The 18,117-nt window shown below is 43.0% G+C and overlaps 1 protein-coding gene across 1 annotated transcript in view; it reads right to left on the minus strand.

The window, feature by feature from the left end:
- Nucleotides 1-18,117, minus strand: part of LOC147702949 (uncharacterized) — a 4,293,369-nt gene that overhangs the window by 1,487,632 nt on the left and 2,787,620 nt on the right. The window lies entirely within an intron of this gene.

Genomic DNA, 18,117 nt, shown 5'->3' on the forward strand with positions numbered 1-18,117 from the left:
CCTACCTTTAACATCCAGTAAGGCCCACACAGTGGGATTGCTGAGAGGTGGACAAAGGCCATGCCTACTTTCCCCACCACTCTGCAAAAGCACAACCTCGCACGTTCTAAGTTAGGGTATTAAGTTTCCTTCATTCCTGAGAGTCCCTAGGGGCCAACTAGCCCACTAGGTACCTCCAGTAAGCGCCACACACTTGGTTTGTTGAGAGTGGTTGGAGGCCATGCCCCCTTTTTACACCACTCTACAACTGTGGCTCCAGGCACACTGCTGCTTGGGGAATGAAGTCCATTTGTGTCCTGAGGTCCACAGGACACAAGAGGACCTCATCGCCCCACATCGGTGCCCAGGCCGAATTCGGCCCCAGGGACCCTATCCCCCAGGGCCTGTCCATTTTTTTTAAATAAAGGGAAGGGGGGCCAGGGGGGCCAAGTGGCCCCCCTCCCGGGCCACCTCTGGTGGCCCCAGGGACCGCATCCCCCGGGGCTAGGCCATAGCATTGGGGACCATGGGGGGAGACCCAATGCCCCCACGGTCCAAGCCGTCTCCCCGCCTCCTGCGGGACCCGGCATTGCTTTTGGGCAAGGGGAGCTGATGACATGCCGCTCCCCTTACCCAAAAGCAATACTGCTTTGCTTCGTTGAAGTGAACGCAGAGTTTGCTATAACAGGGCGGGAGCCGTGCTCCCGCCCTGCTATAGCAAACAGCAATGTCCCGGGGGTGGGCACCCCGGGACAATGCAGGAGCCGGCCCTGGGGGTGGCGGTCCCCAAGGGCATCAAGGGCTCCAGGAGGGGGCTGCGGAACCCCCTCCCACAATTTCAACAGCCCCGGGGAGGTGATGGACCCAGGGCTTGGGGGAACCACAAGGCCTCCCAAATAATTGATTTAAGTCCTGGGGCAGTGACGGTCCCCAGAGCTTGGGGGGTCGGTGAGGCCCCCACCCATACTTTTTTATATTAATTTAGGCCCTGTGGAGATGGCGGTCCCCGGGGCAGTGGGGGGTGTGTGCCCCAGTGCATAATTAAATAAAACCCAGAGCAGGTGGCATGCCCCCGCATACAATTAGCATACCAGGCCTCTGCTATATAGTTTTGGCATTGTCCCCAGGACCTGGCCCACCCGTGGGTTACAGATAACGAAGCACTCAGGAACTACTGAAAGGATTTACACAATCTCAAATGACATCACTGATGATATCACTGATTACATCATCCAGTGAATGTGTGTTTCGGTAAAGTTTGAATATTTTTCATATATGTCTATGCCAAGGTGTATTGAAGAATGAGTGCCTGAAGGGATTATTTAGTAGGTGCGTGACTGACTGTATAAGTGAGTGATTGAACGTGTCTTACTGAATGCATTGGTTAGTGACTAAACTGTGTGAAAGTCTGTAATAGTCTCTCAGTTGGTGTGTAAGTAACTGCATGGGCTGGTGAGTAGCTACATGAGTTTCTATATAGGGTATTGATTTATTGTTTGAGTATCTCTATGGGTGCCTGAGTGTTTGTGTGGGTGGGTGGAGGATGTGTGACTATGTGCATAGATGTCTGAGTGGGTGATTCACTGGTTGTATGGATTCAAAAGTGCATCTGGGAAGGGCTGAATGGGTGAGTTAGTGTTGTATGGGTGTGTTGGTGAGTGAATGAATGTCTCACTGGTATATGTGTGACTAACTACATATGTTTTAAGGCAGTATATGAGAGCGTTGGAGTATATAAATGACTATGCGTGAGAGTAAGTTATTTGAAGAGTGGGTGTATAAATTAGTGTCTGCTTGTATCAGTGATTGCATAAGACAGTAATTATGTGTTAGTATCTGCATAAATAAGTGATGTTGTGTGTGTATAAATAACGGAGTTAGTGTGTATAACTGTATACATGAGTAAATGGGTATGTGATTGATTCTTTGCATGACTGACTAGGTGTGTGAGTAACTCTATGGATGAGTGGTTGAGTGTGACTGTATGTATAGGTGTATGAGTGCATATTATAGTACTGTATAGATGAGTAACTGCATGTATAAGTGACTGGATGTGTGTGTAGACCTAGGAAATAGTGAGTGATATGTAGTATCTGACATTGTTGTGTGTATGCTTTCAAAAATAGTAGTCTGTATTTTAAAGTGGTGTATCAAAGTTTATATTAGGGCATCTGTATGTGCATCAGATTATCACGTGGATGATGTAATCAGTGATATCATCAGTGATGTCATTTGAGATGTCATCAGTGATGTCACTGACCATGTCATGAGTGACATAATATGTGACGTCATCAGCAATGCATTGTGGGCGCGCAAGTTATAGTTAGCTCAAGTAACTATAACGGGCGAATTTCTCTGGTTTTATAGGAGTCACATGTCCAACTAACTATAACGTCCCTGAAACCTATGGTTTTCTAGTGCATTTCAAAGGTTTTTTAAATGCTAATTCCTAACTATAACGTCTGTAAAACCTATGGTTTTGTCAGTGAATTTCGAAGGTTTTTCAAATGTTAATTTCATATTTTAATATTTATAAAACCTATATTTTTTCTATTTTTATTTGTAATATTTTTCAACTCTATTATCCTTTTTTCTACTTTAAAAGTTAAGTCATGTTTTATATCTTCAAAAAAAATATGTATATCTTTGTTTTTTTGGAAAAACTGGAGTCCCGTACCGGTAGTGTACCAAGCTCCATCAGCACGCGAATCCTATCCGCCATATTGCTAAACTTGTAAATGATGGGCATTTCATATCCGACGGGTTCGTGGCACTGCGTCCCGCGTAACATCATATACGTATGAGGTCGCACCAGCTGCTACTTTGGTATGCAACGGGTACGCAGTACCAAGTCGCGCGTTACGTCATAGACGTATGGGGTCTCGCCCGCTGTGCGGTTCGTATGTGACAAGTGCAGGCTGCCTGGCCCTGTGTTATGTCATAGATGTATGGTGTCACGCTGGGTACTATATCTAAATAAGTTTAAAGGGTATATGAGAGCAAGCAATAATCTAAAATATTTTAAACATTTATATATTTGTAACTGTAATAAACTTATATTATGTAAACATATTTTCTCAAAATCGCGCGGGTGCGGCCTCCTTGCGTGCTCAGTGCGCGATTGCCATGTGACCTTAAAAAAAGCATTTCATTGCTTCATAACGTTTCCCATTGTAACAGTTGGAGGTCCCCACCCACTTTAGTAATTCTCGCTACAGCGTTTGATGAGAGACACCTCTTCTGCTTAGAGAGCTCTTTTTAAAGTTTTTTGCAGTGTACACATATCTTATACTCACATAACATGCAATGATCATCTTGATCAATATTCACGGCCTGTACAGTAGTCTTCCACGTGTGATGACCATGCATCTGATACGTTACATCAAAAAACAAATGTGTGTTACACGATACCCCTGCTGTGTGTGTGCGCAATTATTGTGCTGCCTTTTGGCCTGGGTATTGGTGGCTCGAAGGGGTATCATCAGCCACGGGCAGAGTGTACATCCTAGATCACATGTGACAAACAGTAAAGAGTAATGTGTAGATTTGTGTTGCAGTATGCTCTGTTGTCAGGCTTTACCAGTATAGTAGTGTGTCATATGGGAGACTTTCAGATTCACATTTGACATGCATTGCTTGACTGTAATGAGCATTATCACTGTGTATGACATAGCCTCACTGCTGATCCTCCCTCCATCAGAGCAGATTCACATGTGTGCGCTTCGCAATAGCAACACTTTTAATAATACCGCACACCATTGACATGCGAGACTGCGCATATCCACAAGCTTGACAACGACATGTGGTGTTGACCATTCAATGTTTTTGGACTGCATCTCATTAGCGATATTTTCCGCCCTCCCGGTACATGCTACATTAATGTAAATTGCGGATTCTGTGACATCAAACTGCAGCAGGGACACACACATGTACACTTCCTGGCCAGGCAGGAACTGAACAAAGCCCAGCTTCCCGGAATAATTATTCACACCCTTACGCTGGCCTGGTGTACGCAAGCCCAGTCCACTTTGCGAACGTGTAAATAGGAGAATTACGACGCCACATGTCCCAGTTCTTCCACACTCCATCAGGTGATATAACCGCATTCACCTCGCATATCACTATGCACAATAAAAAAAAAGGGATCCATGAGGTGTACACCATCCTGGCAATCAAAACTCAATCTGAATTGTGAATCCTGCTGGCCGTCATGTTTGGACACACAACAATGACAGCAGGTGAGCAGTGGGGCCTGGGTGCACAGGGGCTGCAATTGAGCGCGGTGCTGCGGGAGGGGTGGGGCGCATCAGCCTGGGTGCAGGTGCGAACAAGCAATGTTGCCGTTCGTAATGATGTGATCTCTGACCTCATTCAGTCACATCTCTGTCTCATTTTAAGGACCTACTGGACTGTACTGTAGGCCTGAGCCAGAGGGCAGCGCTGCCCTACAGACATGTGGCATTGGCTTTTGGGGCACTGTAGTGAGCTGATTACTAAGAATACATGCACACAGGCTTGCGCCACTGCATTACACGCGCACATTATGCTTCTAGCATGCGCTCTGTTCCTTTGTATGTGAACATTGGCATAACATATTATTATTTAAACTTGTGCATTCTCGTACACTCCAACTCCTCTTTTAACCACGATTACCACTGACAGTTGGTAGATCGTACTTCAAGAAGGAAGGATGCCCTCAACTAGTGTTCTCTATTAAGCTTGAAATAAACCTTCATTTACCTCAAGACATTTCCAGCATTATATTATTTCTCCCTTTTCAGACACTGAATTGGTTTTGCCAAAATGGGTGGAGCAGGTGCTCACCCCGTGATGATGCCCTGAGCATTCTGACACCTTCCATTGTGGTATCAAGACACCGACCCCGAATGTAGACTTGCTGTGCCACCCTGAGAGAGGCACCCAGGAGTGGGAGCTCGCACCGGCACATCGTTGGACACACCAGTGGTGGGAGGTGAGCAGTGAAGCCTCGGTGCGTGGGAGCTGCAATTGCGCACAGTGCGGGGGATGGGGCTGGGGTGCAGCAGCCTGGGTGCAGAGGTGCAGGCAAGCGATGTTGCCGTAGATAATAATGTGATCTCTGGCCTAATTCATATCTCTGTTTCATTTTAAGGACTTGCTGGGCTGCACTCTTTCTCACGGACCCCAGTGTCCCAGACATAAGGGTGACGGGAAGTGAACACTGAGGGCTGGGTGCAGTAGGCCGACTCTCTGTCTCCTCCTCCCTCTATTCTTTTGACTATCCCTCCCCTTCTCCCTTCCATCCACACGCTCTCTGTCCCATTCTTACTTTCTTCCATTCATTCTGACTACCTTTCTTTTTCTCTTGGACATGGCACATATACTTATGTTTCTTTTTGTCTTGCAGGTTTTGAGCTCTGCCTCCGGACGAGTCCCACCCACTTATTACATTTTTATACTGTTGTTTCTTGGAATAAAGTTGTCTTTCCATTTATTTGTGTTGTTTTAATAAAGGTTATTTTTTTTTTACCAATAAATAAGTGAGTGTATGGGTCTTTTTTTCTGACAACACTTGTCTGTAGTTTATTGTGAAAATCGGTGGTTGATAGGAGGTTATGAGAGAAAACATTTGTAATTTTGCAGTGCACCTACCAAATATAAATCAACAGACTATTACATAAATGAAGCCTGGGTAATCCTACAACAACAAGGGTTCTATGAGTGTATCATGTTACCATGAGTACTGCCCATGTGATTACAGAACCAAGAAGGCACTGACTAGGGCCACCAAGGCTTCAGGGACTGACGAGGCCCACCCTGCATATTTAAGTAAAGCCCCGGAGGGTGGCGATCCCTGGACTCGAGTTGGCCTTGAAGCCCCCCGAACAATTATTGAACAATACCCGGGGAGGTAGCGATCCCCTAGGCTGCAAAATGTCTCTGTGCCCTCCCGCGCCTAATTTACATGTGAGATTAAGGTCCCCAGTGCTGCAGAGACCCCGCAATATAATAATAGGATTGGCCCCGGAACATTACCCATCAGGGGGCTCATTTAAATGAACGGGTGAGACCCTGATTAATTTTTTTTCTCTCCATTTTTACCATCTAGATCCGCTTTATTGAAGCAATACGAGGTTTTCCTCCTCTTGCTTCAACGAGGCAAACAAGTATTTGCTATCACAGGGTGGAAGCCATGCTCCCGCCCCATAATAGCAAACATAAATGTCCCACGGATGCACACCGCGGGACATTGTATGAGCTGAGCCTGGGAGGTGGCGCTACATAGGGCCATGATGCATTGGTTACTGCATAACTACAGAATTAGTATAAACCCATATTAACACTAATTACACATGTGTTGTACAGAGACCAGAGTGTAGTGAAGAGGCCGAGGACGCCCAAAATCAAAAAATATAAATCGTACCAGAGGTCGGATGACATAGTTCAATGAGCCGATGACCCTCGGATGAGTAGAAACTGCTTCACAAGAAAACGGGTCTTCAGCAGAACGCAAAGAAGCTCGAAATATTGGTGAGTGCTGCCTTCTTTTTACCTTCTCCCACTTGTCGCCAAATTTATGTAGTGAAGAGGCAGACAGCAGTGGATCCGATAAGTACATTTATTGCAGGAAAAGAAGACAGCTTAAACAGCCACCAACAGGAGCAGACAGCAAGGCAACCGTCTTCTCCAGCACCGTGTACAAAGTACAAACAGTCCAAGATTCGCCTCATGACAGCCCTACATTCTAACATTACATACTTACATTCTAGTAGCATTACATACTAATATTCTACTATGATTTACATTGGAATACTTTAAAGCAATGAGCTCATGGTTTCATCCATGAGTCTTGAGACCGTTAGGGGTGAGTAGTTCGCTTCCCACTCCCTGTATTGAAAACACACAAAGTAACACTACTTCCACAGGTGTGCTACAGCCCCCAGAGCACATCACTTTACAGCAATGAGCTCAGGGTTTAGCTCACGCTTTAATGCCCGAGTCTTCAGACCAGTAGGGGTGAGTAGTTCGCTTCCCACTCCCTGTATAGTATAAACGCATACTAACACTACTTACACAGTTGTATTACAGCGGCCAGTATGCTACAGCGCCCAGAGCCCATCGCTTTATATCAGTCAGCTTGGTTTGATCCCCAAGTCTTCACACAGGTAGGCGTGAGTACTTCGCTTCCCACATCCGTGAGTACTTCGCTAAACACACGGTAGGGGTCAGTAGTTCGCGTCCCACTCCCTGTATGGTATAAATGCCTACTAACGCTACTTGCACAGGTATGCTACAAAGACCAGAGCAAATCACTTTACAGCAATGAGCTCACGGTTTAGGCTCACGGTTTAATACCAGAGTGTAGCAGCATCTCATCTCAGCACCATGTCACTTTGAGCAACACCGTACTTTCAGACCCGTAGGAGTGAGTACTTCGCTTCACACTCCCCCACAGAGGTTACAGTGCTCCTATCCTTCTATTTCCTCTTGTTTCCTACTGTTTTTACCCTTTTTTCCCCTTACTCATTTCAACGGAATCACAAAATGGCTGCCAACACTTCTTAGTTGCAGCCTTGTCTGAAGTTTCCTATGGAAATTGCATGGAGAAAACATATTTTGGGTCCCCCCTTTGTTCTCGGCCCCCCTCGACAAATCACCCCCGAACTTTTAACATAGGAGCTGATATGAACAAAGAATTAATTTGGAAAATGTCATGAAGATTCATCAAACGACGCCAAAGTTATAATCAAAACAGAAAATTGTATACCTATGGAAACTTGGTCCTAACTATAACTACCTACTGGCGACCGCCAGTATGTAATATATATATATATATTATGTGGGAGGCAGAACAAATTTGGTCAGAAAGAAACAAACACATGATGGAGCACATTGTACTTTGGGTACATTATATAGAGGACCTGTTCCTGATATCGGAGGGAAAGACCGAGAATCTGACCATTTTCCTCAAGAGTCTCAAAAACAACTCCTTTCAACTTCAATGTACTCACAACATTAGCAAAGTAATGATTGATTACCTGGACATTCATATCTACATAAAAAATCTGAAGATCTGTACGACACTCTTCCGTAAGTCAACTTTATGTAACAGCATCTTAACAGCTAACAGTGCACATCCCAAGTGTTTAAAATGGAGTGCTCCATATGCAGAATTCTTAAGAGCACAAATAAATTGCTCAGAAGAAGGGGAATTTCTCTCACAACTGGATGAGATGTATCGGAGATTTCTCGTCAGAGGATACCCAGCAATAGGATAACGCTAAATCAAGAACTTTACAAAAGAAGAGAGAAGCCTTATTATTGTCAAAGAGAACAACTATGGAACAGGGTGAGAATCCAGACAGGAATAAAAAAAGATACATTACGCAATTTAATTCATCCAGTAAAGCCATAAGAGACACACTCCAAGATCACTGGAAAGTCTGAGAGATGATGACCTAAAAGAAATGACATCAGACCATCTCAATATCACATACAAAAAGGCACCATCTTTGAGTGATGTCCTTACACACAGCCATCATCAAAGAAGTGATTGAGGTGGCAGTAAAACACAATGGCTAAGAGCAAAGGATTCTTCAAATGCTCAAAATTCAAAACTTGCCGTCATGGCTGAATCAACAAAAAATTGTCATGTCTGTTGAACATAAGGTCATCAAAGAGAGGATCACCTGCGAAACCACGCACGTGATCTATGACTTAAATTGTGAATGCGGTAAGGAATATATAGGTAGCACCGTCAATAAACTAAAATTGCGTATTCTGCAACATCTGAGGGCTACAAAGAACTATGACTTCTCTTATGCAATCGAAAAACATATTTGTAATGTGCATGGTGGTAATTTTGATAACTTGAAGTACTATGGAGTGGAACACATCAGAACATCAGAGGTGGGGAAGTGCGAGGCAAGATGGCGCCTGAGTGAGCGGTCGCATCAGCAGCGCTCTGTGAGCCTGAGCAGACTGGGCAGACTTCATCGAAAACTCAAAACCCAAACCTCGACCTTATGAGAGAAAAACTGTGGTTCAGGAACATCGTGCTCCATGCTCCATGCTCCGTGCTCCATGCTCCCAGAAAAAAGCCAGATGTCGGAAATGCATGAGGATGAGCCTGAGTGAGATACCGGCTCTGGTGCTCTCGGAGCGGTATCATTAAGGAGAGACACAGAGATTTAGAGGAAAAGCTCTTGACAGGGCCACAACCTTTGCCGCAACCCTTGGCCCCAACCGTCGCAAGGATCTGATATGATACCTGGTACCAGAGCTTGCACTAGGAGATGAGACTTGAGATGCCTTTTTCTTTTCTATTTGGTGCTCATGGCTCGTAGCTGTGGTTCTGTGCCTGTGTGCCCAAAAAACGGGGGATTCTGGCTGAGAAAACCGTGAGTTGCCTGTACAAAACTCTCCATATTTATATATACATATAGATTTTTCGTGAAGCTCTTGCTGAGGATTGAAAAAGTTAATCTTCTGTGTAACCTAATCACCCCCGAGGGTGGACTGCGCTGTATTCAAAGGAACTGGATCAGAGCTGGAGTTTCTGAGCTCATCAGCACGGGGGAAATGGAGAATGGAGGCTAGACCGGCTAGAAAGCGTTACGAGAAGAGCCCGAGCATCTTCTGTGTTTTTTTTGGGGGGCGAACTTTCTATCTTTCTATCTTTCTATGACTTTCTCCTGCCCATCTGCCCGTTCTTAGTCCGCTCTGATTGCTCATACCCTGCAACCCCTCAACCCCTCATCCCCTCATCCACCCTTCAACTTCACCTGGTGTTCTCAGACTGCTGCGGACGCCATATTCGATCACCGGCTCTACTGCTAAGCGTCATCTGCTAACACGAGGACAGGTGCCGTAAATCTGATGTGCATCGCGTAGTCCGCGTATCCCGTTGCCGGGGAGACGTAGAGACGTAGAGGGCCAGTGCTTGCAAAGAGGAACAAGCAGAAAGGAGCAGTAAAAGGAGGCAAATGCAATTTAAAAGGCAATTCAGAAGGCCGGTGTGGCAGGAAAAGCGGGGGGACCCTCAAGAGTGCCTTGGAGAAACTAAAAAGAAATCTGAATTTGAATCAGCAGCTGAGATTTGTATTACAATATCAGTGAAAATTCGTGTTTCCAATACAGACTGGCACATTGTAGGACCCTTGAGTAAACAATATAGTACACTTAAAGGAAGTGTCTGGACAGCCATTAAAGCATCGCCAAAGCGCCAAGAAGGCAAATCTATTGGTGTACGAAAAGGGGCAGAGAAGGTAAAAAAAAAATACCGGTACAACTCCAAATCTGGTGGCAATTACAGGCACAGACACAGTACCAGAAAAAGAAACAGGCTCTGACTCTGACTCCGAACCAAACGCAGGACATGGAGAGAAGAGAGAAAAGAGATGCTGCTGCCAGAGATATCGGAACAGGAATGCAAACAACTGTGCTGAACACTAAGGAACTTACCAGAGGAAAGGGGGAAAAGGAAGCTACGGCCCTGCAAAGCACATGTGAGGCCCAGGCACGAACCCCAGAAGGACTGGAATACTCGGAAAACGCACAGATCCTGGGAAGCAATCAACCCCCACAAAACACTGAACTGGAAACGGTATATGCTTCACAAATAACCAATGATAGACAGAGAGGCCCTGAACTAGAGGGTCCAAAGCAAAGGAAAAAGATTTGAAAAGAAATGAATGTCATGAGAGTGGGAGAACTAAAAGTAAAAATGCGGAAAAAAAACTAGAGAAGGAGAAGGAAAAAGCAAAACGGAAAGTGAAAGAGAAAGAGAAAGAGAAAGAGAAAGAGCTCGAGAATGAGAAAGAGAAAGAGAAGGGGAGACATATAGAGTTTAACGCCAAATTGGAGCTAATGGCCAAGAAAGCACAGAGGCTACAAACAAAAAATCTAAAGGCCGCAGCAAAAAATACAGGTTCCCCGGCTACTTCTCAGCCTAGAATCTCTATTTTTAGCCCCCTACATAAGGATGGCATGACCAACGCTTAAAAGAATGAAAAATCACAGAGCAAACATCTAAGCAATATGAGCGGAACTTGTGTGGATGGCCCAGGTGTGCCACTAGAGAACATCGATGTAGAGGAAAATGACACCCGAGATCCGGACGTAGGAAACCAGATCGTAGATCCTAGTGTGAGCATTGAAGGGACTAAGGCACCCACAATGGTAAAAACAATGATATCTAATCAAAGGGAGCAATCGGATCAAAGTAAGATGTCTCCACTGGGGAAAGATCTACACCTAGGAAACAATTCATTCTGATTCGGACATATATGAAACAGGGATGTCCATTTCAAGTGAGTTAAGTGAATTAAGTGACACAAGCAAAGCAAGCCCAGGCTTACAAATGGGGACCTTATCCTCTGAGGTCTCTGGCTCTCACGAATCGAGAAACCTCAGCAAAACAAATTCCAGGAAAAAACGGGGAAAAAAGAGGACAAGACGCAAAAGAGAATGTAAACTTATTAATGAAGAGACAACAGATCCGGGTACTAATATGGATCAGGCCAAAACTAGAACGAATCTCGCACGAAAAAGCCCGATTTTAAAATCATTGGGAGAAATACCACGTCAAAACCGCAGCTTGGTTGAGATAGAAGAGGGAAGCCAAAACACAACGGGAAACAGATGCGGCTCTGGAATGACAGTAGAGTCCTCATTGAGTGAGGTATTGAGCTCAATAAAGAATTTCCATAAGGATGTCAAAAAAGATAGCCAAAGGAACCGTGCTGCCATTGAAAAATTGCAAAGTGCAGTTAAAAAAGTCGGCAACATATGAACTGAGATCTCGGAGAGAATGGCCGCAGCAGAAACTCGCACGGAAAATCTGGAAACCGACGTCACCAAACTGCAAAACACAGAAAAGGAGCATGACGGAATAATAAAAGATCTTATGGCGAAAGTTGAAGATCACAAGAACAGATCTAGAAGGAATAATTTAAGGTTTTTTGGTATCCCAGAAAGTTTAGAAGGAAACGACGCTAGAGGGTCAATGATTACTCTACTCAAAACAGCATTCCCGGAACTGGAGGCCTGGGATATGGATAGAGAGATCCAGCGTGTCCATTGCTTCCCTCTGACGCTACCGAAACACGCTCACAAGCCACGCCAATACCCCATGGCTATGTCGGTTCACTTTGGGAACTTCCTTCTTCGTGAAGCAATCTATGATCTTGCCAGGCCCACAAGCCAAAGGGAATACAAAGGGTTTAAGTTTTTTGTCAGACCACATTTTGCACACACCACCGTAGAGCGAAGGTGGAAAATGCGCCAACTATTCGTATCCTTTGAAAAAATTGGAGCTAAAGTTTTTCTGCAAAATCCGGCACGGCTGAAAATTATATTCAAAGGCTCAACAAGAAGCTTTACTAGTGAAGTACAGGCAGAAGACTACTTAAGAGAAATTTCAGAGATGGGGACACAAAACTCGGGGAAATAACTAAATAACACATAAAGGAACAGCAGAAGGAAATGGTCATTGTGTGGAAGTATGGGGAATTACTAGAAGGGACGAGCGGGGTGGAGTATAACATAAGTTCACAATGCATATTTTGAAATGATATCTGAACATGTATAAAGGCTTTGGGAAAACACCATATTCCATAAACCTGCCCCGACTGCGGGGTCCGCTGTGGCGATCTGACCATATGGGCACCCACAACTAGGACCCGTGACCTAGGATGCCTCATGGGATGGTAGGGGGATGTGGGGGGAACCAAGGGTGGGATGAGGGAGAAGTGGGGGGGAGCATAGGACCAAGAAATTTCAAGCACATGAAGGGTAGAAAAGACTTTGTTACTGTGGTGTCAGATAATTTTGTGATGACTAGGAAACTAGGACATGGATATGACGCAAGGCAAATGGCAACAATGTTTATTACATTATGGATAAGTTAAAAATTGCTTCACTAAATATTTGTGGCCTCAACGATATCAAAAAAAGGCAGAAGGTGGCAGTGGGGCTACAATTAATGGAAGCTAATATCGTCTGTATACAAGAGACTCATATTGAAGGTTCTCAGCATTACAATCACGACTTGGACGTTTGAAAGGGCTCTGTTAAAGAATGAAAACTACTGTCAACACATGAGGGGGTGGATCCAGGGTTTTATAGCAGATAACCTTGGAAGTGCACCTGTAACAATAGTGTGGGATGCTCTTAAAGCGGGCATAAGAGGCGCGACACTACAATTCTCGCTTAGGTCTAATGAGGAAGGGAAACGCCACCTAGCTGTACTACATCATAACTTGGGTAAAGCCGAGGAGGATTTGATTGCTGCAGCTCAACAGGGCCAGGTGCTGGATAATGCATTGGCTCAGGTAGCCGTCGCGAGAAATCTTATCACAGAAATAATAGTGGAAAAAGCCATCATTAAAGCATCAGTTAATAAGGAGAAAGTATATGAGCTGACCGAACTGGTTGGGCCCCAGCTGGTGGTGCGTACTATAGAAGAGGCATCAGCAAGTACTATTAAAGAAATCCAGGACCCCAGACTAGGCTTAAAATCAAAACCAGCCGAAGTAAGGGCCTCGTTTCAGAGATTCTATCAAGACTCCATACAGAACCCATAGTCGGCATGGGGGACCCAGATTTATATTTGGATGTAAATCCAGGGCCTAGATTCGAGAAGAAAGATCAGGAAATGCTGGATGAGTTACCTAACTGGGATGAGATCCTGCTCTCTTTAAATGCGCTAAATAGGGGGAAAGCGGCAGGACTGGACGGGATTCCACCAGAGTTCTATTTGAAATTTGCTGATCAATTAAAAACAATAATGATGGTTTTATTTGCTCATATATTTCAGGGAGGGACCCCCCCCACCTCATGGTCAGAAGCTAAGATTGTGGTCTTCCTGAAAAAAAACAAAAATCCGCTCGATTTAGGTTCATATCGCCCAATTACCCTGATTAATGGGGACTCAAAAATGTATTCGAAACTTCTAGCGGCTAGACTGGCACCAATAATAAATAAAATAGCATCAAAATATCAACATGGGTTTATACCAGGATGGTCAACAACTGGCTATGTTTAATGGGTGATCTCGCTATTCGATTAATTATACGGAGTCAACAGGAGACCCTATGGCGCTTATTCTTCTTGACGCGGAGAAAGCGTTTGATAGGGTCTCCTGGAGATTTTTATGGACGGCAATGTATCATAGTGGAATGAATAACAAATTCATCATGGCTACTCAAGGCCTATATAATAAGCCGAGCGCTAGAGTATTGGTTAATGGGCTCCTGTCAGAGAACTTTGCGATCACGAGAGGAAATAGGCAGGGATGTCCCTGCTCACCTCTTTTGTTTGCGATATATATTGATCCATTTATTCGATGGTTGGACAAGTGTGTATCTATACCACCAATCCAAATACGTAGTTATTACACCAAAATTTTGGCATACGCCGATGATATCCCGCTTGTCACTAGAGACCCTAATCTAGCCATGCCGGTGTTGGAAGAGGAGGCACACCTATTTGGATTGGTATCTGGATATAAATTGAACTCCGACAAAACCCAGATTGTGCTAAACAATAAGATTGTGATGGGAGGCTCAAGAGTGATGGAGGAGGCCGTATATCTAGGCGTTACAATAAGTGCAAAAATTCAAAATATTGTTGATATCAACCTAAACCCATTAATTTCTCAAACTAAGAAGGAGCTGGCCCGACTGGATAATTTACATCTGACTATAGGGGGCCGCTGTAATCTGATTAAGATGTTTTTTGCCCCGATTTTTATATTTCTTTAGGACATTTGCCTTGAGTTCTCCGCCAAAATCTTTAGGATTATTGACGCTAAGCTCTCAAGCTTTATTGGGGATGTAAGAAGCCCCGACGAGCCCTTAAACGGTTGGTACTACCAAAGGAAAAGGGAGGTTTATCTCTATCTAACTTCAAATTGTATTATTGGGCCACCGTCCTGAAATATTGCGCCAAACTGATTTCGCATGATGGTATTAACCAATAGATTCGTCCCCCCAAGAATTTATACTAGGAGAAGATTGTGCTGGTTGCTTTTGGCGACATACCAACGATAGCTACTTTAAGAAAGTTAAGTTTAAAACTATTGTAGGGGTTTATAAAGTGTGGAGCAGTGTTCGTAAGATTTTGGGGTGTGGGCGATTTTCATTTTATACGCCAGTGAGCAGTAATAATGATCTACCACCAATATTTCATGATAGCTGTATAAACAGATGGGTCTCGGTAAGGATGGTGCAGCTGGGCTGCTTTTATAAACAAGGCTGCCTTAAGATGTTTGAAGGTCTACATGAGGAATATAATATCAGCCATAGGGACTTCTTTAAGTTTTTGCAGGTCAGAGATTTCTTAACAAAGAAAACTGGCGGGCGGGCGAATTTCCAGAATAATCAATTGATTGATAATCTGTGTAAAAAAACAACTCCCAGGATTGGGGAAATTTATGATGTACTGAATCTAGCCTCTCCAGATGATATGGATAAACAATGCGCAATTTGGCACGTCCAACTTGGAGTACATACTACAATCCCCCGCATGGCATATGATTTAGCCCTAAATTTGCTAATGTCGATAAAGCTATAGGCACAATTTTATAAAACATTTTTCTCCCTGTATTACACACCTAAGAAAATCGCCAAATGGGGAACAGGGAAGGGAACGACATGTCCTCGTTGTGCACTCTATGGGGCTGATATTATACATATGTTTGCTACATGTAACACGCTTACCAGCCTCATTAAAGATATTTCTGAATTTCTATCAGAAGTATGCCAAATAAGAATAGAAATTTCAACAGAGGAATTCATGCTGGGGGTAGCGAATGGTGAACTGCAGACAAACACACAGGGATTGATATTTGTGGCCATGGCAATACTTTGACTTAGTATTGCCTCAGCCTGGCTAGATCCTAACCCACCTGTATTCCAACAATAGAGGGTTAGGCTATTAGCGACTTGTAGTCTGGAAATGGCAATCTATAGAAACAAAGGAGCTAAAAAAAGATTGAGGGGCATGCAGATCTGGGCACCGCTCTTGCTGTGGATTCAGAGACAATAAGTTGTTTCTTTTTGACATGCTCTTGGACGGGGAGATGGGGGGAGGGGTGGGTGGGAATGCATTTATTATGTAAAAACTGTCAGTAAAAAGATATAAAAAAAAAGAACATCAGAGGTGGAGATCGTGATCATCTATTGGGACAAGCAGAATCCAGATGGATCATTATGATAGGAACCGAGATACCATGGGGTCTGAATGCAGATGCTGAACTTCATAATTTCCTATAAGGACAATTTGGGACAATTTAGCGGTAGATACACTTACCCATAGCTAAGAATGTGTGTGCTGCCAAGAAAACACGCAAAAAACATAATTATATATACTTTGAATGTATATATTCATCTAGATCTAGCCCCTATCTATAGAAATATTATGATCTGGGTAAGAGCCACAATACAGGATAAATACACACCAGTCATTCGTCCTCTGATGATGGTTTTATTAGGATGCTTCCATTAGGTTGTTTATCTAAAAGAACGGAAGAAGAGATGAAACCCAGCAGAGATGTGATGATTTCCCATAAATGGTCTTACTGTGTCCAGTTTTAACAAATTGGCGCATATTTTTGGTTGGGCAAATTAAAGTGTTATATAAGTTCATAAGAGGGGGATTAGGAACAATGGTCCATATTAGAATCTGGGAAAAGTGAAGCACTTTATTGAAGATTTAGAATTCACTCCCTTTCCATGAATAATAGAAAAAGGTTGGGCCCTGGAATTACTATTGCTCCACAACTCCCCGTCAATCTGACATTTTATTAGGACCAGATAACAATGGTCTTCATTATGTAATATTTTTCACATTTTCTTTTCTAATCAGGTACTTAACCAAGATTATATAACAATGACCTTTCATTATATTATATAGAATTAACCAATGTATGTTTTATGAAGGGTCTTGTGTGTTTAATGTGATACTCAACCACTGCTCTAGCCCCTAAGACCATGTTTACATATATAGGGAAAAACTATCAACCCATTCCAACTGCCAAGGGTCCTCAACTACTGTTATGGTGTTTTCCAATACATTCAAATATTGTATGAATATATAGAGATTTGGACTCTATACACATTACACATATATGTTTGATACGCAGTTGCTGGGAAAAACTCTTAATTGTTGCTGAAAAAGTAAATATATCTAAATGCTACATGAATTCATAATGTAATTGAATCTTAAGTACTTCACAAGTTTAAATAAGCATTCATGCAGCTGAAAATGTTTAAACCAAAAATTAATGTGATAATTTGTTCTCTTTAATGATACACCTTTTTCTTTTTAAATGTTGGGATTTTTTTGTTAATTGTGGCCGGGTCAAACCAACCCCTTTTTTAAACTCCCTTCAATGATTATCAAATGACCCGGACGAAGGCCTCTGGCCGAAACGCGTACGTCGTCTTTTTGTTACCTGACACACTTTGCACGATTGAAACTCATGGAGAAATGAAAAAGAAAAAAAGAAAATAAACATGAAGTGAGCAACTAGAACATACCTGGATTTGCAGTTTGGTGTGCTGCCTTTCTGTGACCCTCTGGGACTTGGTGGTTATTGTTGAGGGTCTGTACGGAAAACTTCTTCCTATATATATATATATATATATATATATATATATATATATATATATATATATATATATATATATATATATATATATATATATATATATATATATATATATATATATATATATATATATATATATATATATATATATATATATATATATATATACTTACACAGGAATGGTCTTTGCAGTTGCTTAAACATGCATTATAATATATATATATATATATATATATATATATATATATATATATATATATATATATATATATATATATATATATATATATATATATATATATATAAACACGTAAACTCCACACAACTTCCAGCAAGCACTGATGCCACGCCAGCGACGAAGGAGACGGACCACCAGGTACAGGTACGATGTTTTATTTCACCACCACAACAAAGAACAGCTACGCGTTTCAGGCTTAGAAGCCCTTGTTCATTACCTACTGGTGGTCGCCAGTCGGTAGTTATAGTTAGGATTATTTTGTATAGGGAATCCGCAACATTCTATTGGGAATAACTTTGGCGCCGGT

This window comes from Lissotriton vulgaris, chromosome 7 (genome assembly GCF_964263255.1).
Source record: "Lissotriton vulgaris chromosome 7, aLisVul1.2, whole genome shotgun sequence".
In the NCBI taxonomy this organism is placed as follows: domain Eukaryota; kingdom Metazoa; phylum Chordata; class Amphibia; order Caudata; family Salamandridae; genus Lissotriton; species Lissotriton vulgaris.